Genomic DNA, 26805 nt, shown 5'->3' with positions numbered 1-26805 from the left:
TGTTTGTCTTAAACTTGTGTACTTGAAGTTTTAAAAGAATTAATGATATTATGGTCATTTAATAGTGTCATGCGTGTTTGAACAATCTGTACGTTACACTTAGGCATTTCCGTTTAAGCCAGGGTAATTGGTATCAGAGCCGTGATTATAATATAGGGCATTAGATGTACTGCCCTAGTTAATTATAGCTTATTTATTTATTTGTTTAGGGTTGTATGATTAGAAATTATGTGGACCCTATGTGATTGTTCAATGTCAATGTTATATTACTTTATTGTTGTTGAATCAATTACGCCTAATTTACATAAGCACACACAAACAAGTCCAAGGCTTATGCCTAAAACGAAGATTTTCAACATTTGCGACAACCGATTTTCGGTTTACGATATTTCTTCTTCTTAATGATGGTTCTATGTGGCGGGTATGTAGTAACTGGAAGGGGGACGTGCTTGTTTTTTGTCACACCCCGTTAAGCGAATTGCGGAAGCGTAAAACGGATATGCAACATATACAACTGGTATCAAATACATTGTTCATAAAGAAGCATTACTAACTAATTTACAATACATTATATCGTTCTAACATCTTTTACCAACTATGTGATACAATCAAACCGGTTCTTCAATTACTTTACTTCTAACTCAAATGCCCATGACATCAATCACCAATCAGACACGTAACGCACAGGAAATTACTTCTCATATCTGATTAACTGAAAAGCATGTTAAAACAGGTCAACTACGAATAGTTGGTGAGTTTCATAAGTTTAACGAAATCAGTTCTACGTATCACACAGTCATAGTTTGTATGTACGCGCGTATGTAAAATTATGTATTTACGTTTGTATAAATATGTACAGCCATATCCTTGTGTGTGCATATGCACACATGTAAGTTTATAATATGAATTCGAAATTTCGGTAAAATCGTGATTGTTTGTTCGTACTACCTGTTTCCAATTTTCGTGTTTAACCAACCACTGTGGACCCCCTTCCTCCCACAACGGTTCAACATAAACTCAACCACTGCGGCCCCCCTTCCGCCCACAACGGTTCCGCGTTAACATCAACCACTGTGGTCCCCCTTCCACCCACAATGATTCCACGTAAACTCAAACATTATACAGTGTACACGCAAATAATTAGTATATTCTACATATAGTATTTCCTACGGCTAATCACATGACATGTATATAGACACATATACACATATAGTATTTATCACGTATCACCAAATACTGTGGCTCCCCACACAATACGCATAATCACATTATTTTCTTAACATTCATGTCATAATCAAGTTAGTTCGTTTAATAAGTTGCAACAGAACTTGGCTCATAGGCCATACTCAACTTTAGTTTATAAGTTGTAGCAGAACTTGGCTCATAGGCCATACTCAACTTTAGTTTAGTAAGTTGCAGCAGAACTTGGCTCATAGGCCATACTCAACTTTAGTTTATAAGTTGCAGCAGAACTTGGCTCATAGGCCATACTCAACTTTAGTTTATTACTATTGTGAGCCCCCTTTCCGCCCATAATAGCCCATAATCATCACAGACCACGTTATCCCCATTGCCATTACAGACCACATTGTCTCCCAAATTAGTTATGTTTAACATTACATAACGTGTTTGTATAAACATGCTGTCACGTGTAATTTCATTATGTTTTGCAATTCGTATTATCTCCACTCAATATATCAATCAACGATAATAATCAACTTTCATCAGCACGTAGTCAATCATTATGTTTGTAGGGACTTTTCATATATAAATGTTCAGATAATTTTTATCCTGAACCGTTTTCAGATAGATAACGTGTATAAACATGCTTTCCACCCCAAAAGTTCGTTAAATAGTTTAAAGAGTGGGGTCATGATACTCACAGTTTTGTAGGCACTTAGTGCGAGGTCAGCTCGGGGTTCGTTTCCCTTGCTATCACTTAGTCCCTATAGTCCATATTATAATAATATTAATATTATTATAATCTCAGTACTAAACTGGGCTGTATAACTAATCTGGGTATAGCTGGAACGCCCAGAAAGTTGCAATAGGCTTAGGTTGTGATGTTGTTCAATGTCTAATACTTAAAACCGAACTTGGCTCAGATTCCCGTTTTCCCAGCTGGGCCAAGTTGTTCGTTTACGCGTTCAGAAAACAGTTATGGGAAAATAAGTTTGGGTAAATGTATTGGTTAATAAAATAATTAATTTATAAAGAAGGATCACGTACTGGGGTCCCGGATTAGCCACGGGGCCCGTTTCCGTTTATTCAGTTTGATTTGAAAAGAAACGCGCACAATCCACCCGGATTGTCCAGGTTTCTCATAGAAAAGTTCGTTTTTACTTAATTAATCCGAAAATATGATTTTTGATCACTCTTGGTGTTTTGATATTCCTGCAGGTTCGCTAGTCGCGAACTTGCCGGTTTTTATAAAAACTGAATTTGTTTAATCTTTAAATTAAAATAATTAATTAACCGTTAATCATTAAATTATGAAAATTTAACCACTTATCAATTAAAATATGTAGATTTTTATAAAAATATTTCTGGAATTATTTACTGATTTATTAATTTATAAAAATTCATTTTGTCAGCTATATTTCGCTTGAAAATCGTCCGTTTACCCCAAACAATTTCCAAAAAAATTCCAAAAAAATTCTTGAATGCTCAAATCATATCCCAAAACAACATGTATCAATTCCAGAATGTAAAAAGCTTGTTCAATATTCTTTTCGTCCCAAATTTGGCTATAAAAATTCACACGAACGCATATGTACAAAACACCTTTAGACTTCTCCAAATGATCTCCAAATTCATTTGTGAACAAAATACATCAAATCTGAGTTCCCAGAAAAATTTCATAATTTTTGGAGCATTTTAACTATTTTTCCCTATTAAACGTCCCAATTTGGTAATAAATTCACTAAATATTCTCGAATGGTCGAAAAATTACCAAATTTGAACAGGGACTCAATGACATGGTTCCTGATGTCCCTGCAAAATTTCAAGGCCTAAAAATATGCACATCACAACCATAACCTAAACAGCCCGTAAGCGAGTGTTTCGGCATTACCTTAGCGGGTTTGGCTCGTTTCCTACTTTCTAACCAAGTTTTCAGGTTCCTGTGCTTCTATGCAAGCTAGATACAAGTCCTATATCACAAACCAAGCAATTTTTCATCAACATAACAGCCCTTAACTTAGGGTTTCGGCTAGTGCACAAAAACGAACTTTTGAACCGTAAAAACGCCGTTTCAACCCTTTATTCCGTGTTTATGGCCAAAAAAACTATTATACCAGGTTCCTCACCATGTGTATGATCAAAACATGTTTATGGACCATTTTTAGGGTATTTACATGGTTAGGAATGATTTTTGGCAATCAAGCTATGTTTATATGATATTAATCGAGTTTAAACGAGCCGAAAATCGATTATTTATGACATTTTTATCTAGTTTCTTGCTGGTTCTTGATGGAGAGATTCTTGTGTCCAGAATTCTCATGAAAATTATTTCACAAAATATCTTAAACTTGTCTAATATTTAAAGGAAAAACCAAGGGTAAAAAAGTCTTTTTTGGCGGGTTGGGCTTGTTGGGCCCCCTTTTGGGCCCATTTGGCCCACTTTTCTCGATTTACATGCCCGAACGTGAAATGCCGAGTCCAAATTTATTTCGGGTTCGGTTTTTGGCGACAAAAATATATCGGGTGCGACAAACGGAGCGAAAACGAGCGTTTTTCGGCTATTTTTGTGTAAATTTATAAAAACATACTATATGTTTGTAAAAATCAAAAATATTTTCACGGATCGCTTAAAAAATTTCCAATAAGTGTTTGGTAAGTCTTTTTTGGCTTAACGGATGATACAGTGCTTGGTTTGTAACTATCTTTCTCGTTTAAATCTATAGCGGGTAGTTAAACGAGCATGTTTTGTAAAAATCAAAAATATTTATTTATTTATTTTTTTTAGTTGGGTAGTTGTTACAAATCAGAAGAAGGTATTTGGAGTGGATTAGTCAGGGAACTATCATTCAGCTTGAATTGCTTTCTCGGGATGTTTAAGGAACACATGTTAAGGGTTCCATTTTAGTTTATTTCCCACTTCCAATGGGGTATCTCGAATTGTTGTAGCATCTCCGAGGATCTTTAGTATTCCTCCAGAACTTATAATAGTGCACACTTTACAACACATGAGCCTATGATTCCTTCATAGATTTCGCTTGCATCTTTATACTAGTACTCAGTTTATCCAAACATCTGGCCTGACTTTTCCTTGTTCATCACTTGGTTATTAAGGCTATAAAAGTTTAAAGTTCAAGTTTCGGTTACGGATAGTATAGTTTTCCTCATCCGTGTTTCGTCATTGGGGTACTAGGTTTTGTTCCGTGTACGGGATCACTTCTTTATCTAGAAGAAGCAGTATAACAGTTCTATTTCTATATATAACCTTTATTTGAACTCAATTAACTAGTCCATACTGACTATTACACAATGACTCCTCTCTTCCACCGGGAGTGCATCGATAGGGAATAGCTAGTTATTTAGGTTAAGAGGGTAGTTTTTCGAGTAATATGGTTAGTATTTATAGTCTTACTTTTGGTGGTTTCTATAGTAAACAGAATTGTTATTTTACTAAACGGTATATTTTCCAAGGTAATAACTTATAGGAACAAAATGTCTATCAGTGTCCGTAATAAATAAACTAAAGTATATTAGGCATTACTAAGAACGTACCTGTCACTACATTTGTTCTATCCAATTTATTCACAATACGTGTCCCCTAGTCGAGTTGGACGTCGATGCCGGTCCTTGCCTTTGTCTTTCCATTGCAATTGGGTTCAATCTAGGGCAGTCTTTCTTGATGTACTCCATACTACCACACTCATAACAGGCATTACGGTTTATTATGGGTTGGTTTTGGTAGACTGGTTGTTGTCGTGTTGGTTGCGGTTGGAGTAGTTGTGAGTCCTGGAGTTGGGTTGGTAGATTTATAGTATTCATAACGGTTCTACAATTTTGGGCATAGTGTCCCACCTTCCCACATTTGTGACACACATTGGTCCGACATTCACCAACATGATGATAACCACATTTTCCACATCTAGGCAAAGGCCCGTTATACTTATCTTGCTTCACATCGGAACTGATCATAGCGTAATTTTCTATTGCAATGCGCGCACATTTATTCTGTTGTCTTTCTTGTATTCCCGCTCCATAATTGGTTTGTTTTGTACCAGATGATTCCCCGAGCGTTCTTAACGCACCACTTCTAATCAAATTAGAAGTTACAATGCCGGCTTGTAACACGGCATTTTCGAAGGTTATAGGGCCAGTTGAGTTAACCAAACTCCTGACTTCGGGGGCTAAACCCAAATGTAGCGTTCAGTACGTTTAGATTCTGGAGTAACTGACCATGGGACTAGACGAGCCAGTTCGTTAAAGCGATGGGTATACTCCAAGTGATCTACACCCTTCATTTCTAGATTCCAAAGTTCTTGCTCTAATTTCTGAATTTCGTTTATCGGACAAAAGTGTTTTATCATAAGATTTTTAAGTTCTGTCCAAGACATACGATTGGTTGCCTCTTGTCCTCGAATTTGCACAACAGTATTCCACCACATTAGCGCGTGGTCTACAAATGTAGAAGTAGCAAATTTGACAATAAAATCTGGTGGACAATTAGTGATATTAATGATGGATTCAGTCTTTTCGATCCACTTTACTAGTCCATTTGGTCCTTCAGTACCGCTAAATTTCATAGGTTTACATAGCATGAAGTTCTTAAGTTGATATCCGTGTTGTGGGGGATTTTGATTGTTACAACTATTGTTCAAGTTCAGTGGGAGATTATCATTATTGAAAGTAATATTGGTATTCAACGGGGGAGTATTAGTTGTGATAGTATCAGTATTTATCGGGGGAGCATTTGTGGTTGTAGTAGTATTTGTCGGGGGATTAGTATTTACGGCCGCGTTAGCGTTCGGCACTTGATTTGAATTCATAGTTGTATGGATACCAGTAGGGAATTGTGCTGCTATTGTCGGAAGTACTGTTTGTAGTTGTCGAGCGATCATCACGGCTATATCTGCGTCAGACAACGTGTTTACTTTCTTCGGGGCCATTCTATAACAATAACCGGTTATCCCACAATTAACAAAATTCACATATGCTAATGATCACAAAAGGAATTACAATAACAAGTAATCAGGTATTTCAATTAACACGTATATATCACACGGGTTTGTTCTCGGGTTTGAATACTAAGGATAATACGTAAAATTGGCCTAACAACAGCTAAAGTTTGCATATATATTAAAAGTTGTCATCTCATGACAAGAAATTTTAACCCAATAGGGGTCAATGTTTGTATTAAAAATGCCCAAATCGTCCTCCATATTAGCATAGCGCACCACCATATGCTTGTATGGAGTATCAGAAGCTATACACGACAATACCGTACTATCCTTATCTATCAAAGCGCGCGTTATAACAATTATAAATAGTTCACAACTTGTACGACAATTGTTCCGATACGATCCAATTATTGGGAAGCTGTTTTTGTTCGGTCTCTCCCGTAGGTAGATATTTGCTCGTTACGAGTTTAATCAGTACGTTATAATGGGAATGCATGTGTATATTCCACCTGACTTCTGAATGTTTGTTAACTAATATGGTAAAATATATTCTTTCGCCAGGTCATTCAGTTTTCGTAGGCATGTCGGACTTAATAAAATTATTAGTTTGCTAGTTAGAGGTTAGTAGGTTCCATTCCAGTCGGGGCACATCATCATTTCGTGATTATGGGGTTTTTATTTTATAATAATCGATTGAAATCGCGTGATATAGGAGACGTTGAAGGTTGTCGAACATAGATGATTCGAAGAGTTTGCTAGTTAAGGATGTTCATCAGAATTAGTTGTACTGGTGATATGTAAAGGAAATTATTATTGTTAATATTTCTTTTTGAAATATCATTAATACATTATATGTACTAGTGGTCACGGTCTGTTTATAGAATTAGGGACTCAATAAAGTAGTTATTATATTTATAATTCAATAAGTTGGATTCATCACTAAGTATTTCCCCTAAGGGATGGTGTTTGTTTTTCAAACAACAGAAATCGAAGGATGACCAGAAAATAGTTTAGTTTAGTGTCAAAGAAACGAGTATATAAAATAAAGGTTAGACCCATGCTGAGAGGTATTATATGTATATATTTATATATATATATTCTTGAAATCATTGTCTATAGAACACACCTCCCATGGTTCTTTCCCGGGCCTTGCATATTAAGTTCCTTAGTGGTTTCGCATATCACCAGATTTAGTTTGAACTTGTTGAAGCATTCTCATATTCTCACTTACAAGCAACACCGGTTCTTTAGTTGTCATAAGGCTACCCGATCTCGATATCCTTCGATGCAATCGTTAATCAGAACAAAACGTTTTTCGGTAGCTTAGATCATCATAAAGGATATTATTAATTAATACAGAAATTAAATATTTTATTTGTTACGAACAGGTATAATATTAATTATATAAAAAAATATAATATAAATTTTGATACGATATAATTAATATTGATTATAATCGAATATAATATTCGTTACAATAAGATTTAATATCATCGGTAGTACGGTACGTACACGTATTCCTATACCTCGTTTCAGATAAGCACGTATGCACCTTACATATATACTCATCATCACGTTTATACACGTATGTTGCCATTTTTACCTATCAGTATGTTCCGCGACTTCTTCCCGAATTCCCTCGTACAAGCAAGTCTGTTATTATGTTCCGAAGCATAATAACTCACTTGCCCTTCGAGTTCATCCCGGCATCCATCAGTATCTATCGTTACTCATTATTAACTTTCCCAGTGATAATCGAGCCTACGGTTATATTATAGGTATCCTATGGGATAACCTAATTCTTTATAACCAATGGCTCTGATACCAACTTCTGTCACACCCCGTTAAGCGAATTGCGGAAGCGTAAAACGGAAATACAACAGATACAACTAGTATCAAATACATTGTTCATAAAGAAACATTACTAACTAATTTACAATATATTATATCGTTCTAACATCTTTTACCAACTATGTGATACAATCAAACCGGTTCTTTAATTACTTTACTTCTAACTCAAATGCCCATGACATCAATCACCAATCAAACAGGTAACTTCTCATATCTGATTACCTGAAAAGCATGTTAAAACAGGTCACCTACGAATAATTGGTGAGTTTCATAAGTTTAACGAAATCAGTTCTGCGTACCACACAGTCATAGTTTGTATGTACGCGCGTATGTAAAAATATGTATTTACGTTTGTATAAATATGTACAGCCATATCCTTGTGTGTGCATATGCACACATGTAAGTTTATAATATGAATTCGAAATTTCGGTAAAATCGTGATTGTTTGTTCGTACTACCTGTTTCCAATTTTCGTGTTTAACCAACCACTGTGGACCCCCTTCCTCCCACAACGGTTCCACATAAACTCAACCACTGCGGCCTCCCTTCCGCCCACAACGGTTCCGCGTTAACATCAACCACTGTGGTCTCCCTTCCACCCACAATGATTCCACGTAAACTCAAACATTATATAGTGTACACGCAAATAATTAGTATATTCTACACATAGTATTTCCTACGGCTGATCACATAGCATGTATATAGACACATATACACATATAGTATTTATCACGTATCACCAAATACTGTGGCTCCCCATCCTCCCACAATACGCATAATCACATTATTTTCTTAACATTCATGTCATAATCAAGTTAGTTCGTTTAATAAGTTGCAGCAGAACTTGGCTCATAGGCCATACTAAACTTTAGTTTATAAATTGCAGCAGAACTTGACTCATAGGCCATACTCAACTTTAGTTTAGTAAGTTGCAGCAGAACTTGGCTTATAGGCCATACTCAACATTAGTTTATAAGTTGCAGCAGAACTTGGCTCATAGGCCATACTCAACTTTAGTTTATTACTATTGTGGCCCCCTTTCCGCCCATAATAGCCCCATAATCATCACAGACCACGTTATCCCCATGGCCATTACAGACCACGTTATCTCCCAAATTAGTTATGTTTAACATTACATAACGTGTTTGTATAAACATGCTGTCACATGTAATTTCATTATGTTTTGCAATTCGTATTATCTCCACTCAATATATCAATCAACGATAATAATCATCTTTCATCAGCACGTAGTCAATCATTATGTTTGTAGGGACTTTTCATATATAAAGTTCAGATAATTTATATCCTGAACCGTTTTCAGAAAGATAACGTGTATAAACATGCTTTCCACCCCAAAAGTTCGTTAAATAGTTTAAAGAGTGGGGTCATGAAACTCACAGTTTTGTAGGCACTTAGTGCGAGGTCAGCTCGGGGTTCGTTTCCCTTGCTATCACTTAGTCCCTATAGTCCATATTATAATAATATTAATATTATTATAATCTCAGTACTAAACTGGGCTGTATAACTAATCTGGGTATAGCTGGAACGCCCAGAAAGTGGCAATAGGCTTAGGTTGTGATGTTGTTCAATGTCTAATACTTAAAACCGAACTTGGCTCAGATTCCCGTTTTCCCAGCTGGGCCAAGTTGTTCGTTTACGCGTTCAGAAAACAGTTATGGGAAAATAAGCTTAGGTAAATGTATTGGTTAATAAAATAATTAAGTTATAAAGAAGGATCACATACTAGGGTCCCGGATTAGCCACGGGGCCCGTTTCCGTTTATTCAGTTTGATTTGAGAAGAAACGCGCACAATCCACCCGGATTGTCCAGGTTTCTCATAGAAAAATTCGTTTTTACTTAATTAATCCGAAAATAAGATTTTTGATCACTCTTGGTGCTTTGATATTCCTGCAGGTTCGCTAGTCGCGAACTTGCCGGTTTTTATAAAAACTGAATTTGTTTAATCTTTAAATTAACATAATTAATTAACCGTTAATCATTAAATTATGAAAATTTAACCACTTATCAATTAAAATATGTAGATTTTTATAAAAATATTTCTGGAATTATTTACTGATTTATTAATTTATAAAAATTCATTTTGTCAGCTATATTCGCCTGAAAATCGTCCGTTTACCCCAAAAAATTTCCAAAAATTCCACAAAAATTCCTGAATGCTCAAATCATGTCCCAAAACAACCTGTATCAATTCTAGAATGTAAAAAGCTTGTTAAATATTCTTTTCGGCCCAAATTCGGCTATAAAAATTCGCACGAACGCATATGTACAAAACACCTTTAGACTTCTCCAAATGATATAAAAATTCATATTTGATCAAAATACATAAAATCTGAGTTCCCAGAAAAATTTCATAATATTTGGAGCATTTTAACTATTTTTCCCCATTAAACGTCCCAATTTGGTAATAAATTCACCAAATATTCTCGGTTGTCAAAAAATTACCAAATTTGAACAGGGACTCAATGATATGATTCCTGATGTCACTGCAAAATTTCAAGTCCTAAAAATATGCACATCACAACCTTAACCTAAACAGCCCGTAAGCGAGTGTTTCGGCATTACCTTAGCGGGTTTGGCTCGTTTCCGACTTTCTAACCAAGTTTTCAGGTTCCTGTGCTTCTATGCAAGCTAGATACAAGTCCTATATCACAAACCAATCAATTTTTCATCAACATAATAGCCCTTAACTTAGGGTTTCGGCTAGTGCACAAAAACGAACTTTTGAACCGTAAAAACGCCGTTTCAACTCTTTAATCCGTGTTTATGGACAAAAAAACTATTATACCAGGTTCCTCACCATGTGTATGATTAAAACATATTTATGGACCATTTTTAGGGTATTTACATGGTTAGGAATGATTTTTGGCAATTAAGCTATGTTTATATGATATTAATCGAGTTTAAACGAGCCGAAAATCGATTATTTATGACAGTTTTATCTAGTTTCTTGCTGGTTCTTGATGGAGAGCTGCTTGTGTCCAGAATTCTCATGAAAATGATTTCAAAAAATATCTTAAACTTGTCTAATATTTAAAGGAAAAACCAAGGGTAAAAAAGTCTTTTTTGGCGGGCTGGGCTTGTTGGGCCCCCTTTTGGGCCCATTTGGCCCACTTTTCTCGATTTACATGCCCGAACGTGAAATGCCGAGTCCAAATTTATTTCGGGTTCGGTTTTTGGCGACAAAAATATATCGGGTGCGACAAACAGAGCGAAAACGAGCGTTTTTCGGCTATTTTTGTGTAAATTTATAAAAACATACTATATGTTTGTAAAAATCAAAAATATTTTCACGAATCGCTTAAAACATTTCCAATAAGTGTTTGGTAAGTCTTTTTCGGCTTAACGGATGATACAGTGCTTGGTTTGTAACTATCTTTCGCGTTTAAATCTATAGCGGGTAGTTAAACGAGCATGTTTTCGTTTAACTTGTTTGCTATCGAACTAAGGCCATATTACTAATATTTTAGCTTGCATAGATCGTATATCACTTATAGATGGCACCCCGGGATATCCAGACCATAACCAGACCCGTTTGGTTATTTGTTTGTTCTTTATGCAATAAGCGGTTAAACGCTTATTCGAGTTTGTAAGTACTAAGGTGTACTCGGTTTTGCCACGGATGTCACATTTTTCGAACTCTTGACATCAAGGTTATTGAAACCTAAGGATAAACAATGCTTACAAATCACAATCAGATACGGAACCCGGTTGCTTACCTAGAGAGTTCGGAAAGGGCATGAAACCTATTAGGCCAAAACGTACCATACCAAACACCATACAAATCACAACTTTAAGCTTTCAAACGTGACCATGTTCTCTTTGTGAATAGAACATGGTAACACTCCTAAGGATGTCATACAACTCATGGCCGTTCCTGCGACGTGTGACTTCGATCCTTAATGTTTTACAATGTGTTTTAAATAAAAGTCTGACAAGTCGTGGTGATACACGAATACCTTGGGTTCGATTTGATTATATATTTTGATTTGTGTGTTTTAATTGAAAGTCTATCAAGTACTGGTTATACACTAATACCTAACTTTCTGCTCGACTTGATTACGCATTTTTTATTTATATTGGAACATACAAGTTTTGATGGTTCATACAACGTGTGATTTCAAAGATTCAATTGTTCATATTGTGGTTTTGAAAAGTCATTTGGATATATGAATAGTCGATTTTCGATTCATTTGTTTTTATTTATACACTCATGTTATGGTTTAAAATTTGAAATTAAGGTCATGGTGACACATGAATAGCTGAGTTTCAATTCATTTTCTTTATTTATACATTCATTTACTGTTATGGTTTAAAATTGAAAATAGGAGCAGTCATGGTGATGCACGAATAGTAAATTTTCAATTCGTTTTCTTTATTAGTATATATTCATTATTTCTTATGTTTTGAATTGAAAATACAAAAAGTCATGGTGATGCATGAATAGTCAATTTTCAATTTGTTTTCTTTATATAATTCATTTACTATTTTAATTTTAATTGAAAATTCAAACAATTATGGTGGTACATGAACACTCGATTTTCAATTCAATTTCACTACTCATATTAAGTTTGCATTAAATCCAGATGTTTATTCAAAGATTATCGAGATTATTATTGAAACGTGAAAACTCATGCTGACTCATAAGCATTTCAATTTCGACTTCAAATTTTGTTTTATGCGATTTTATTTCTTTACTTATTTTTTATGATTTATATGACTGATTCTGATTTTAGGAATGTTTCATGTAATGTTTATTCGGTTATTAATACGAATTTCATATTTACGTCTCATCCTTCACGCTTCGCATCATGTCTTCTCGTTTTCCTCGACGTTGTCCTCGAAAATCAACCTACAAAGCGACAACCAAGATCATCGAGAAATTGACCGTCATGATCCCGACCGTGATAACCCAAAATTCATCACCAACCACAACAATACATTCAAACCCCAAACCTGTGCCGAACCAATCCAGACCCAACCCAACTCTTGGACACTCAAACCTAACTCCACAAAGATAGTTACACGAGAACCCACCCTATTGTGTAACACATGCAATTCCACCACTCTGCTACCACGATGTCTAGTGCTCCAAATTGTGATAATTTCGGCCACCTCATCAATTCCTGCCACGAAACTATACATCTCAACACCACATATTTATCCCCATGACCTGTTACCCAAGCATTAATCTCAACCTTCTGCCTTACCTTGTGCTCGTACTTCAAGCCTGCTACCATTGTAATAACCCAAGCACACCCACAATACTCTTAAAAAAAACCTAACTCGTTTCCGTCATGCAATACCTTACCCCGCATTCCTTGTCCACTTAAAATTTTACTTGTTTTCTGGAATCAAATGCTTAAGCTTTTCAAAATCATCAACTATGCCTAAATTTTTAAAAATAAATTTTCCATGCATACTTTTCTACGTTTATTTCTGTTATAAACACCTTTTACTTGAAATTTCAAATCTTGATTATTTTAAATAGTCAATTAATAAATATATGTATTCATATATTCACAAAATATTTTGTTATACGAAGTATATTTAAGTTAATTTCCTCCAAAAGAAATTTCATTTTAACCAAATAGGTCATTACTACTACTACTACTACTACTACTGTTGTTACTGTTGCTGCTACTGCTACTGCGACTGTTATTGTTATTGTTATTATTTTAATAAAATCTTTAAAATAAAATAAAATATTTTTCTCTAAACAAGTCCTAAACTCGTGAGGCTATATATCATTGTTGTAAGAATTTTATCTTTTTTATACGTTTTATATATTTTGGGGGTAGCATGCATATACTATTCAAACATTTGCTTAGTTATGCTTTATTCAAACTACAATTCACATTATGGACATGTGCATTTATTTGCTTACTTGCGTTGTGCGTTTATCCGAGTACGTTGGTTGTTACCAACTGGAAAGGACCTTGTTTGTGTTGTGCGGTTATCCGAGTACGTTGGTTTTCCCCAAATGAAAAAGACCTTGCATGCGTTGTACGTTTATCCGAGTACGTTGGTTGTTATCCATTGGAAATGACCTCGCTTCCGTTGTTACACATGTTCATAGAATTGTACGATTTCTTACGTATTTATATCAAACTGTGTGAATCTCACCAACTAATTGTTCGTTGACCCTTTTATTTTATATACATGCTACATGTAACTTTATTAGAAGATGATGTCATAGTGAAGACACTACACTTAGGATATTTTAAATAATTGACAAAGTTGATTTTAGTTTATCTTTTATTGAATGTAATTCCTTGTTGAACTTGTGTACTTGAATCTTGAATGAATTAATGATAATATTGTCATTTAATTGTGTCACATGAGTTTTGAACAATCTGTACGTCACACTCGAATGGGAAGGGCGTGCTTGTGAGTTTGGTATATGTGCGGTTTTGGTAGTGTGCATGTGTGCGTTTCTATTACGTGTTTGTAGTGGAGTGTTCTCTTCGTGTTTTCTTTTCGTGTGGTGTTCGCCTTTTCTTTTGTGGCTGGGGGTCAACAACATGCTGAAAGACATCTAGCCAAAAGGGTATGGAAGAAATGGTAAGGAATTAATGACAATATTATTTCCGGTGCACAATGAAGGCAACTGGAGCTCAATGAAAACAGTGCAGTTTGAAGATCAATTTCAATTAGAAGGCAAGGCAAAGGAACCATCTTTTGGTGGAAGACTCAGCGGTGATGGCTACCCAAGGGCCATGGAAAACAAAATGGAGACTCATTGTAAAGATTTTGATCAATCTAGAAGTAAATTGTAAGAATACAAGTTAATTACTATGGGTGGTAATGAAAAGTTTTGTTGGTAAAAAAAAATAAGAAAGAAAAACGAGATCATGATAGCATAGCAAATCCATATAATATACACATGTTTACCATTAAACAAGCATTTAGATTGGGTTCATCAAGAATAAGACCACTTACATCTAGTATATCTAAATTTGAACCCTTCACAATATTTATGATCACAATATCAACCTTAAAAGAAAGCTAGTACACTATATAGCATTGTCTTGAATGATATGCAATGTGACTTAAAACACTAAAAGAAGATTTAAATAGTTGGCTACACAACATTGTTTGTTGATCCATTGATCGGTCCCGGACTAGTACCCGATTGTTCAATCCTTCTCATTGTGAAACCGCAGGAGGGTGAGAACTACCATCTTCATCATGATAAACATACGCGAATCCACCGTGTCGAGTCATGTCCATTCCCGCCATCTCATCTTCTCTAGAAACCCTCAACAACTTGAGTTTTTTCAAAATGTAGAAAAGTGGACTCATGGTTGCACTCACCCAACCAATGATCACTAGTATCTGGATAATCTGTGCCGCGAATAGCTTCCCTCCACCGCCCATAAACAACCCATAAGGCCGTGGTCCGTACGGTATGTCATATATCTCATTGACATATTGTTCCTTGGCAAACATCCCAGTGAATAATAATCCCCATGCACCACACCCACCATGTAACTGTGCAGCCTCTAACGGATCATCATACTTGCACTTTTCTGCTAGCTTGTTAAACCCTATTAACACCCATGCCGCAATGAACCCACAAACGATTGCAGCCCATGGTTCAACCACAGCGCAACCAGAGGTAATCGCGGCTAAACCACCTAGCAGCCCATTACAAACATCAGTCACATTCCAATGACCAACTAGTAGTCGTCGGCTAAACAAAGTGGTCAGTCCGGCTGTGCACCTGGCCAGTGTGGTGGTAACAGCGGTCCTTCCAATCGCACTCCATTGACCATAATAAGTGTGCGATGTATTATACGGTACTAAGATTTTCAGAAAGGAACCCGGATTGAAACCATACCAGCCAAACCATAGAAGAAAAGTACCTAACACGACTAATGAACCACTATGGCCTCGTAAGGCGACAGACCGGCCAGAGCGGTCGAACCTGCCGATTCTTGGGCCTTCGATTAGCGCACCCCAGAGGCCAGCAATCCCGCCCACCATGTGGACCACGCCAAAGCCGGCGAAATCAATGGCTCCTGAATCAAACAAGAGGTTACCACTTTCCTGTTTTCTTAAGGCACTAGCCCAACCATAAGTTGACCACACCCAATGTGACACTATAGGATACACAAAACCTACAATCATTAGAATTAACATGTTAGGGATGGTTTAGTTTTAATTATTTAAGCCAACGTCATAAGTCATATTTAGATGCATATTATATGTGTTCAAAAAGTATGATTTAAACGGTCTATCAAGCAAATTTTATTAATATTGCTATTGCTTATTACTAACTTATTATATGGGTTAGGTTTAAATAAGAAGTTTGATTTTTCTAAGAAGACTAGGAAAGAGGGTATTTTAGTCTTAACACTTTATTATCAAAACCCATTTACTTTAATCTCAAAACCCACTTAAATTAATCTAAAAAACTCACTTACATAAAACCCACTTACATCTTCACTCATCTCCTACAACCACCACCTCTCCACCGCCCACCGCCACCACAACCGTCACCACCTAGCCGGAAAAGTCTATGGAAATTTCGTTGGAAAATTTCACCGGAAAAATCGCCGGAAAATTCACCAAAAAGTCGCCGGAAAAAAGTAACCGGAAAACGGTCACAAAAAAAACACAATAAAAAACACTATGAAAAACACAATATAAAAAACACAATGGAAAAAAAACACTATGAAAAAAAAAACAAATGATAAAAACACAATAAAAAGCACAATCGTATGACACTATGTAAAAAATACAATAGAAAAAAACACTATGGGAAAAAAACACAATGATAAATACAATTGTATAATACAATTTTGTAAAACACAATTTTGGTAAAATACAATACGTAAAAAACTCACTAATATTTTTTAAATTTTATATAACAATATGGTACTCATATAAAAGATAAAAAGACACTCGTTATTATGGTGAAATTGTTTTTCAATAAAAACGTCGTAAAAAAAGTTATGGACGTTTTAAAATAATGGGGGAATTTGGTATGTGTCTTGCATGTGGAGAGAAAAAGTCAACAAATGTGTTATTCCTTTTATACCATTCCCTTTATTTTCACACATGATTTCCACATAAACTAATCTCAACCCTTCATGTTCAAAATCAATGAACAAGATTACTTCTTATCCTTCCTACAAAAACTATACTTCCTATTATAACCTAACCCTTTATTATATTATTAGCTTCATATCATCATATTATATTAAATATTGATACACGGGAATAAGACTCAAAAGATTAAAATAAATATCATCTGAAATCTAATCTTAATGTACGATTGTACTCATATAATTTGTTTCCAAAGGAAAACATAGAAGTGCACATAAATTATGTCGGTTTTGACTGATCTGGATATTGAAATTTTTTCTTTCTAAAAGCATGTATAATCACCTCTATATTTAAATAAGTCTAGCTAGTATTTGTTTGTGATACTCATATACACATCTTTAAAATCTATTTGTTACACTAGGAGATAAATTAATTGTTTCAGTAGGATAGTGATGCAGCTTACTGTTCGTTTATTTTTATTTTGATGTAGCCATTATTTTTTACGAACTATTAAAGGTGGAAAATTAGAGTGAAAGAAAAAAAATTGTTGAATGAATTGAATGATCCACAGTCACACCAGTGATTGCTTGAAATCGTACACGTGTTATATAAAACAAATAAGATACCATATTTTCAAAACTTATGGAAAATAATACAGTTTCTCACGCCAATAAAAAAACACTGGTCCACAGATATTCTTTTTTATTGCATCTTATCTTATGAATTTTTTTTTTGAAAATAAAGAGATATTCGAATTTATTAAAAATTACATTTTTTTTATTCAAGTGTTTTTAACAAATACCACATATATTATATTATTTAAAATATATTATATTATTTAGGGTTTGGATTAAATACGAATAATATTAACGTGTTAAACATGTTAATCAAGTAGAGTAATTATATAATTACATAATGGAGTAATATTTACGTATTACTCTATGATATAATTGTATAATTACTCTACTTCTATATATATAATTATTCTATTTGATTCTCACGTTTAGCACGTTAATTTTATTTGTACGTTAACTTTTCCCATATTATTTATATGTTTGTTAAAAGATGAATTTTAATAATCAAGTTAGAGTTCATTGGTTGATAATATTAACAATATTTACTAACAATATAACTTGTAACACTTTGAAATTTCATTTTGTTATCAGCCACAAATTCTTGTCTCACTAGTATAGTTATCATTTGATTCTCAGTCCATTTTGCTTATGGGAACAATACTCTATACCCGGGATGACTCGGGTGGTTTAGCCTCTCATAGCAATTATTTTCATTTTCAATTCTTTAGTTTTTGGTTAGTCATTTCCAGCGGCTTTTGGTACAAAATTGCTACAAAAGTATGTTTTTAAAAAATTTCTACAACTTTCCAACACAATTAACTATTTTATTTTGTTTTTGATAAATTTCTAATTTGCTACAGCTTTATAATACAAGCATAATAATTTAGATAACACAAATAATTATACATATAATGTTTTCTAACAGTTTTTTCCAACGAAAATAATAAATATAACTGACAAATGTGTTTTTAGTTGGAATTTTATTGGAGAGTTAGCTACAATTTCTAACTAACAATCATATTGTTATTATTTTGTTGCAATACTGTAGCAAAATCAAGACTATTTTTGTTTTTTTAAAAGGCATCTAAAATTTGTTGGAATTACATGCTGTATGAACTTTGTAGAAATTTTTTGTAAAAAAAATTTGGGTTGTTTTTATAGTAGTGAGTTAAACATCAAATGCAAGTGTATAATAATTATACTAGTGGAATTATCTTTATTCACAAAATTTCAAGTTTCAAATATAACTGGTTATATTCATCATGTATTATTATGGGAAAATTCTTAAAATAGGTATTTATGAAAACAAAATTCTAGTTTTAGGTATGATTTTCAAAGAATTCTCAAAATAGATATTACAAATTAATCGTGACGAGTATGTTACTTTAGTGCACGAGTAGTTTGTAGATCCAATCAAAACATGCCATGTGGCCATAAACTAACCGTGACGAGTAAGTTCATTAACCATTTAATCGTCATGACTAAAATAGTTGCATGCATCGTAATCAACAATCACGAGTACTGCATAAATGTTTTAGTTATGACGAGTAGATTAAAACTTTTCGAGACACGAGTAGTTTACTAAACTAACCATAACAAGTTATTTTTTTACCAAATTCATCAAATCGGTTAGTTTTAAAAAAAAAAAAACTAACTTGGCCGGTTAGTTCTACCAAAGGAAAACACTCGTACTTATTATTTGAGATTTCAAACTAATGCAAAAGAGTCACCTTTGTTTTTATTTTTTATTTCTTCAATAAAACCAAATCCAATAATAGAAGATAATAAGAAAAAAGGAGACCTGTCAAGAATGACGAGTAAATAAGGTAAGCCACAAACTGAGTCCTCTCGGCAATGGAACCGCTAGTGATACCGGCAGCCGCGATAGCAAACGCCCACTGGTACAGAAAGGAACTATAATCATAATCAACATTTGGTATATTTTTCAGCCCGAAGTGGTCTTTTCCAATGAAACCATTTGAGGGTACACCAAAGGCAAAAGCAAAGCCAAATATGTAATAAGACAAGCCTCCGGCTGCATCATCCAACACATTGGTGAGCATTATGTTCATGGTGTTCTTAGCTTGTACGGACCCCACACAAAGCATTGCGAACCCAAGCTGCATGGCGAACACAAGGTATGCTGAAAAGAGGAGGTAAGTGTTGTCAATGGCATATGAGATGTTGGTAAAATTGTTGCTGGTGTTTGTAAGCGTGTGCATATGTAGTCGGCTGCCATGGTGGCGTTGGCAGTGGAACCGAGGAGAGTGGTTAGGTGTTCCACCGAGCAGTCCGAGGGAGACGCCATGGCTAAGGGTAGTCGATGGTGAGGGTGTGGTTAGTGTGGTTTGGTTTTAAAGTGTGAATATAGATGCTACGTCATGAGATGAGAGACTTTGAAGTCAACGCTCCTACCCATATTGTGGAAACTAATTATGTCCACAACAATGTGATGATGCTTGAGGACCGCTAAAATTGGGAGTTTAAAGATAAAAGGCATGTAGAGCAATTCTATAGAGTGACTTTATGGCACATGCAACATTTGGATGGTATATAAGTCACTTCCCCATTTTATCCTATATAAATTAACTTATTGTGACAAGTAAAATGGTGTTGTTTTAACTTTCACTTTTGTAAGTGAAAATCTTTTTAACATAATCATCATATATTTACACTTATATTAGTTCACAATGAAAGTTTATTTTTATAACTTTATTCAATTTAAGAACGCGAGAAGCGTCATTGGTTAGAATATCAGTATTGATTATTATTAGTCATTGATGTGAAGTTCGATTTGTTAAAGTACAGTTGACATTTTGTTACAATAAAATTATAGGAAGATAATTGTTTTGCAAAAGAACTTAGATCAAAACATGAAGATAATTAAGTACCAAAACAACACCTCCAAACAAATAATAAAAGACACCAACTCTTGCCATCCTATAAAACTGGGTCGTACAGTTGGTTAAGATTAAAAGGCATGGGCCCGTTTGAGCACCATCGAAGATGTTCCTCACCTCACCATCTAAAAAGTAAGCTGAAAAGTGCAAGTGACAAAGAACATGAATCGAGTGAACGGCACTCGTGAGTGTCGCATTCAATTCAATGTGACACTTAATGCACTCACCAGCCCAAAGTGGCATTTAAAAAGTTGATAACCATACTTATAGATTGGAGCAATCCCACATCTAACATTTCAAATTATTCAATCATTCCTTTCTTAAATACAAACACCGCTTTCTTAGACAAACTTGTATGTATAACATCATCTTCTTGTGCACACTCATTTGGTCTTGTGATGATTCCATGTGTTTGAAAGTGCCCATGAATCCTACATTACCAAATACCACACACCAAGGGCCTTCTTTAAGCCAATTAAAGCTTTCGTAAACGGTTGACATCTCTTCTTAAAAGGCTCGCTCAGGTATTTGAGCGGTCGTTTTAAACGCTGTTAAAAAAAAGGCTTTTGTGGACTTGCAAACTTTCGTTTCTTCTCAAGGAATTTAGATGGTCCAACTTTAAATCAAATTGAAATACTAGCGACAAGGATGGTATGAGTTTGGCAAAATGTTTGAAACTGATGTCCTAAGGCATTCCCATCAAGTCATAACTTTGTCTTGAATCCATTTTGAATCAATTATTTTTCTTTTATTTAGCTCTACGTACCAACGACCATGTGTGATTTTTTTCTGTTTCTAGTGATTCTTCTTTCATGACATCGTCTTACTCATCTTCCTATAGGTGCCTTTTAGTGATTGACCTTGCTTGGAAGTTGCAACAGAAACCAATTTGTTAGGTCTAAACAAGCATAGTTTAATGTTATCGACAATGTTAACGGGTCAAAGTCACCTACAAAGTCAAACTCAGAGAAAACTTGATATAGTCAACCTGAGAGTCAATATGAAATGTTCGGACAAATATTTATGTTATGAAGATCGAGTAGTTATCGTCAGGTAAAATAAATAAATTTAGTTTTTATTAGTGTTTGCTAGTTTTAGTCGATTTTGTCTGTTAAACTCAAGTGTTCTTATTCTAATTAGTCTAAAGTATCAATAGGCTATCTACAGAAAGTTTATTTTAGGGTTTAGTAACACACATTTGTAAGATTTGGGGGCTAAATTGTGTTCATCATTTTCTCTTTCTAGTTTGGTTTTTTCTAATTAATGTGTTCGTCTAGTAGTAGTTTTAATTTTAATTCGAATGAAAATTTTGTATCTAGCTCTCCTGTATTTGTATCATCTTTAGATAAAAACAGGTTTAGAAAGTTTCAAACAGAGGATATTCCAACATTCTTTTCAAAGAGAGAAGAATCGTCAAATATTGGTAATGATCAAAGTGAATTCGTGTATCTTTCAACAAGAGATAATGATAGTAAATGCAATTAAAAATTTGAACTCTCAGAAAAATCAGCTAGTAACTCAGATTATCACGACTGATTATTTAGAATCACCAGATGTTCAAACACCAACAATATCAAATGACACAGCAAGTTCAGTCAATCTTGATCCAATGGAAGAATACTTTCCTTTAAGAGACTTTACGAGTTCAAATTATGAGTATGAAACAAAGGAAAGTCTCGGAGAATCAAGGATCAAATATGCATATGAAGATGTGCCTATTAAACGTTGCGATATTATTAAGGGAGGTTCCGTAAAATCTCATGGGGTGGTTGGAGGAGATTTAGTATAATAATAATTCGTTTATTATTATAGATAAGTTAGTCTTATCTTCATAAGTTAGTCTTATCTGTGTTTAATCCAATATGTGTTTAATTCAAATTTTGTATTTGATATATGATAGGATTAGAACTGATGGTTATAAATATACCCATCATCGATGTATTGTTGAGGTTTTTCAGTTTGTTCTTTTTATCAATAATACAAGAACCGTGCGTTGGTTAATTTGGTGTGTTTGATTAAGAAACTTGCAGCCTAGATAAGCTGTTTTTTTTTTCTTTTCTGTTAGTCGAGAAGGAACTGCAAGTTCAGTGTTGCCCAAGATTTATGAATGAATGATCAATCAAAGAAAATAACAAGATAACAATTTGCAAAAGGTATAAATTTTTATTGATGTGGAAGATATATATAGACGTTCATGTCTTTGGATCTTAATGCTAATTACAACTTCAGCCCTTCTACAATACATAAATATTAAAACTAAGTAAACTATATTATGACTTAATTACATAACTAACCCTAAACTCTAACTTGGAGTGATTAAATCTAACATTCACCCCCTTAATCACAAACAAGTAAGTCTTCAACGCCGAGCAGTTTCCTCATTGTAGCAAACTTGATCCTTGCCAATGCTTTTGTCAAGATGTCCGCTCTTTGAAGTTCTCTACTTATATGTTTAACAGGGATGTGATTGTTTTCAACACATTCCCTTACGAAATGATAACGGATGTCAATGTGTTTGCTTCTTCCATGAAACACCGGGTTCTTCATTAGCGCGATAGCGGATATGTTGTCGACATATAGAGTAACCTTTTCTTCCTTCCATCCGGTGAGTTCACTTAGTAGTCTCTTTAGCCATAGTGCTTGACATGCTACAGCCGTTGCAGCCATGAATTCAGATTCACATGAAGAGAGTGCCACAGTTTGTTGCTTTTGTGTGCACCAAGTAATGGGAGAATTCCCAAAATAGAACACTATCCCCGTAGTGCCTTTTCCTTCTTCGGTATTAACACCCTAACTGCTATTACTGTAGCCAATTATTTTACATCCTCCATTCCTCTTATAAATTATACCAAAGTCTTTAGTGCCTTTGATATAACGAATCAATTGATGAATGGCTTTGAAATGGTGTTCTTTAGGTTCTTGCATAAACCTACTTAGTAAACTAACTGAATAAGACAAGTCTGGTCTAGTATGAAGTAGATACCCTAAGCATCCAAATAGACTTCTATATTCAGTGGGATCAACCGATTTTCCACCATCGGTTTTAGTAAAGAGTGTACCAGGGTTCATAGGGATCTTGGTTTCATTACTATCCAACATTCCAGCATTCTTTAGAATTTTAGTAATGTAACCAGCTTGCTTGATAGATATATCATCCCCTGATTGGGTAACTTCTATACCAAGATAATAAGCTAATAACTCAAGGTCACTCATCTCAAATTTTTCTTCCATTTGAGATTTAAACGAGTCTATTTCTTTCTTTGGTGATCCAGTTATTATTAGATCATCAACATAGACTCCAATAAGTAAAGTAGATGTTTTGCTTTTCTTCGTATAGACGGCATGTTCCAATGTGCATTTCTTAAAATCAAGTGATTTTAGAATGTGATCAAGTTTCATATTCCATGCACGTGGCGCTTGTCTAAGTCCGTATAATGCTTTGGAAAGCTTGTAGACCTTTCATGCATCTTGCGTTTTCTTCAACCAAGAAAAGTTCGTTAACATCAATTTTAACCTTTTTGGACCTTTTATACACATCTCCCAAAGGTTTAAAACCTTGCAATGGTGTATGATCAAAAGGATTTAATGAGCTATCAATAATTGGTCTATATTCAGCGACTTCGGCTGAATTTGGCTCATAAGTGTATGTTGGAGGTGTGACAGGAGTACTTGGAGAATTAGGAGATAATGGTTCTTCATATTCTTGGTCATTATCTCTCGTATATTCATCCTCTTGAGTCACCAGGATTGTTTCATTGTTTTATTGAGTAACTTCATTGAAGTTATCCTCAGCAATGAAGTCTACCCACTCAGGTTCCTCACTTCCAACTTCATTCATGTACTCCTCCCAATTCCATGAATCTTTTTCCAAGAATTTTACATCTCGACTGATGCAAATTCGTTTAGTATTGGGATCATAAAGTCTATACGCTTTTGATCCTTCCTCAACTCCCAAGTATACCATCTTGACACTTCTATCATCGAACTTAGTTAGATGATTTGATGGTACTTTAGCATATGCTACACATCCAAAAACCCTTAAATGTTTTAGGTTTGGTTTTCGACCTTTTAACGCTTCAAAAGGTGTAGCATTTGTCAACGCTTTAGTTGGGATTCTGTTTAATACATATATGGTATGCCTTACAGCTTCACCCCAAAAGTTTTGAGGCATTGACATAGCCTTCATTATTCTACGGGTAGTGGATAACATAGTTCTGTTTCTACGTTCAACCACACCATTCTGTTGTGGTGAATAAGGTGTTGTAAGTTGTCTAGCTATACCATTATCTTTACAGAACTGATGGACTTCACTTGATGTGAACTCTCCTCCTCTATCAGTTCTTAAGATTTTCAATTTGGTTCCATCCTCGTTTTCCACCACCTTTTTAAATTCTTTAAAAACTCCAAAAGCTTGATCTTTAGAAGTTAAGAAATATACCCACATGTAACAGGTACAGTCATCAACAAGTAGGAAAATATATTTCTTTCCAGAATAAGTGGATGGTGATATAGGACCACAAAGGTCTCCATAAACCAAGTCTAATGGTTTAACAGATTTAAATTTTGCTTGGTTCGGGAATGGAGCTCTAACATGCTTTCCCAAGAGACATGCGTCACACACTTGACTTGCATGATTAATACGAGGAATCCCTTGAACCAAATTTTTATGAGTCATTGACTTTATTGCATCAAAGTTCAGATGACCCAAGCGAGCATGCCACAACCATGCTACATCATCTAATTTGGACAATAAACAAACTGGTTCACCAATTTTTAAATTGATATTGTAAAGTCTATTCCTTGAAGGTGTGACTTTCATAAGCAGCATTTGATTATGATCGTATAAAAACAAAGAGTCACGTTCCAATAGAACTTTGCAACCGTTTTCTGTTAATTGTCCAAGGCTCAGAATATTGCTTTTCAAACTTGGAATGTAGTAAATATGAGATATAATTCTCTGTTCCTTGTTCTTGCATTCCAACAAAATTGAGCCTCGCCCTTTAATTTCTACATACGAACCATCACCAAAACGAACTCATCCGGAGATCTTTTCGTCTAGTTCTCTGAAATGCTTTATATTACCTGTCATATGGTTACTTGCACCATTGTCTATGTACCATAGACTTTCATTTGTGGTCGTATATAGATTAGGCTTAATTTCCTTTTCATTTAGGAAAATTTCTTGATGGATCTTATGTTCACTAAGAACCGCCATCAACAGCGTGGGCACTTCGTCCTCTTCCATCAAGTTAGATTGCTCATGTGCTTGATCCTTTTGAGGACACGTGTTAGCATAATGCCCATGCTGCTTGCATTTGTAGCACTTAACCTTACTCACATCTCTTTTGAGTTTTCTTAGGTTTATTGTAATGGGAATGTTGAGATGATTTTTCATCCTTATCAACTTGTTTTCCCTTGCCATCACGCCAATTCTTTCGTGATGCATTGAATCTCTTCGGTCCATGATTGTAAGACCCCGAATTCCGGGAATCCTACAGTTGGTAGTCACATCCATAATTTCACAAACATTTAAAACCAAACTATTCGTTTTTATTTAAAACAAGTTCAGAGTAAATAACAGCGGAAAAAGTGTAAGTATTTAAAAATCCCAAACGCGTGTACAGGTGTCCAAAATCAAATGTAAATAAAATATTTGTTTTATTTGAATCCCTCGACCAGAAATGCCTTCAACCTCCCGAGTAGCATCCAGCACGTCCAAGCGGTAGCATCCACTTCTTAACCTGAAAGTCAATCTAACATACACACAAAGTCAGCATGAGCTGAGTGAGTTCGTTCAAGTTTTCATAAACGACATTCATTAAAAATTTAAATTCCATGAGTATGGAATGTAGGGGAAAATCATGAGTCCATGTAGGTTCCCTGGACGGATCACACGAGATATCTCGGTCTACTCAGGTGCGGAATCCCTGCGTAGATCGTTACGAGCGTAGAAAGCAAATCAAACAAACACACACGAATAAACCGAAACACGTTATATATTAATAACTGAACTCACGTGATATGAATCACTGATACAGACTCTCGTCCTCAAGTTACAATGAACTCAAACCAGCTTAGATCAACTCGATGAACTACCTCAACACTAAGCCGTAACCTAGTATAAATACACGACAACTTCGCCTGATATGTTAACAACTTCGCCTAGGCGAACTTGTTAACAACTTCGCTTAAACAAAAACATAAATAACATTACAGACTCGATTACAGACACTAGACTATGAACTACTGACATTTATGCACCAACAGACTCCCCC

At 34.9% G+C, this 26805-nt stretch overlaps 1 pseudogene across 1 annotated transcript; it reads right to left on the bottom strand.

Annotated features, from left to right (window-relative positions):
- Window positions 1–15066: 15066 nt before the first annotated feature.
- On the bottom strand, window positions 15067–19965 carry LOC143563749 (ammonium transporter 1 member 2-like; annotated as a pseudogene). The gene is made up of 2 exons (XR_013140720.1): window positions 19432–19965; window positions 15067–16124 (listed from the first exon to the last, which is right to left on the bottom strand). The product of XR_013140720.1 is annotated as an ammonium transporter 1 member 2-like (transcript).
- Window positions 19966–26805: the final 6840 nt, after the last annotated feature.

Source organism: Bidens hawaiensis, unplaced genomic scaffold, assembly GCF_021521415.1.
Source record: "Bidens hawaiensis isolate Kalapana, Puna unplaced genomic scaffold, B.hawaiensis_p1.1 tig00021514_1, whole genome shotgun sequence".
NCBI lineage: Eukaryota > Viridiplantae > Streptophyta > Magnoliopsida > Asterales > Asteraceae > Bidens > Bidens hawaiensis.
Note: the sequence above shows the minus strand (reverse complement) of the source record. Positions and strands in the feature narration are given on the sequence as shown.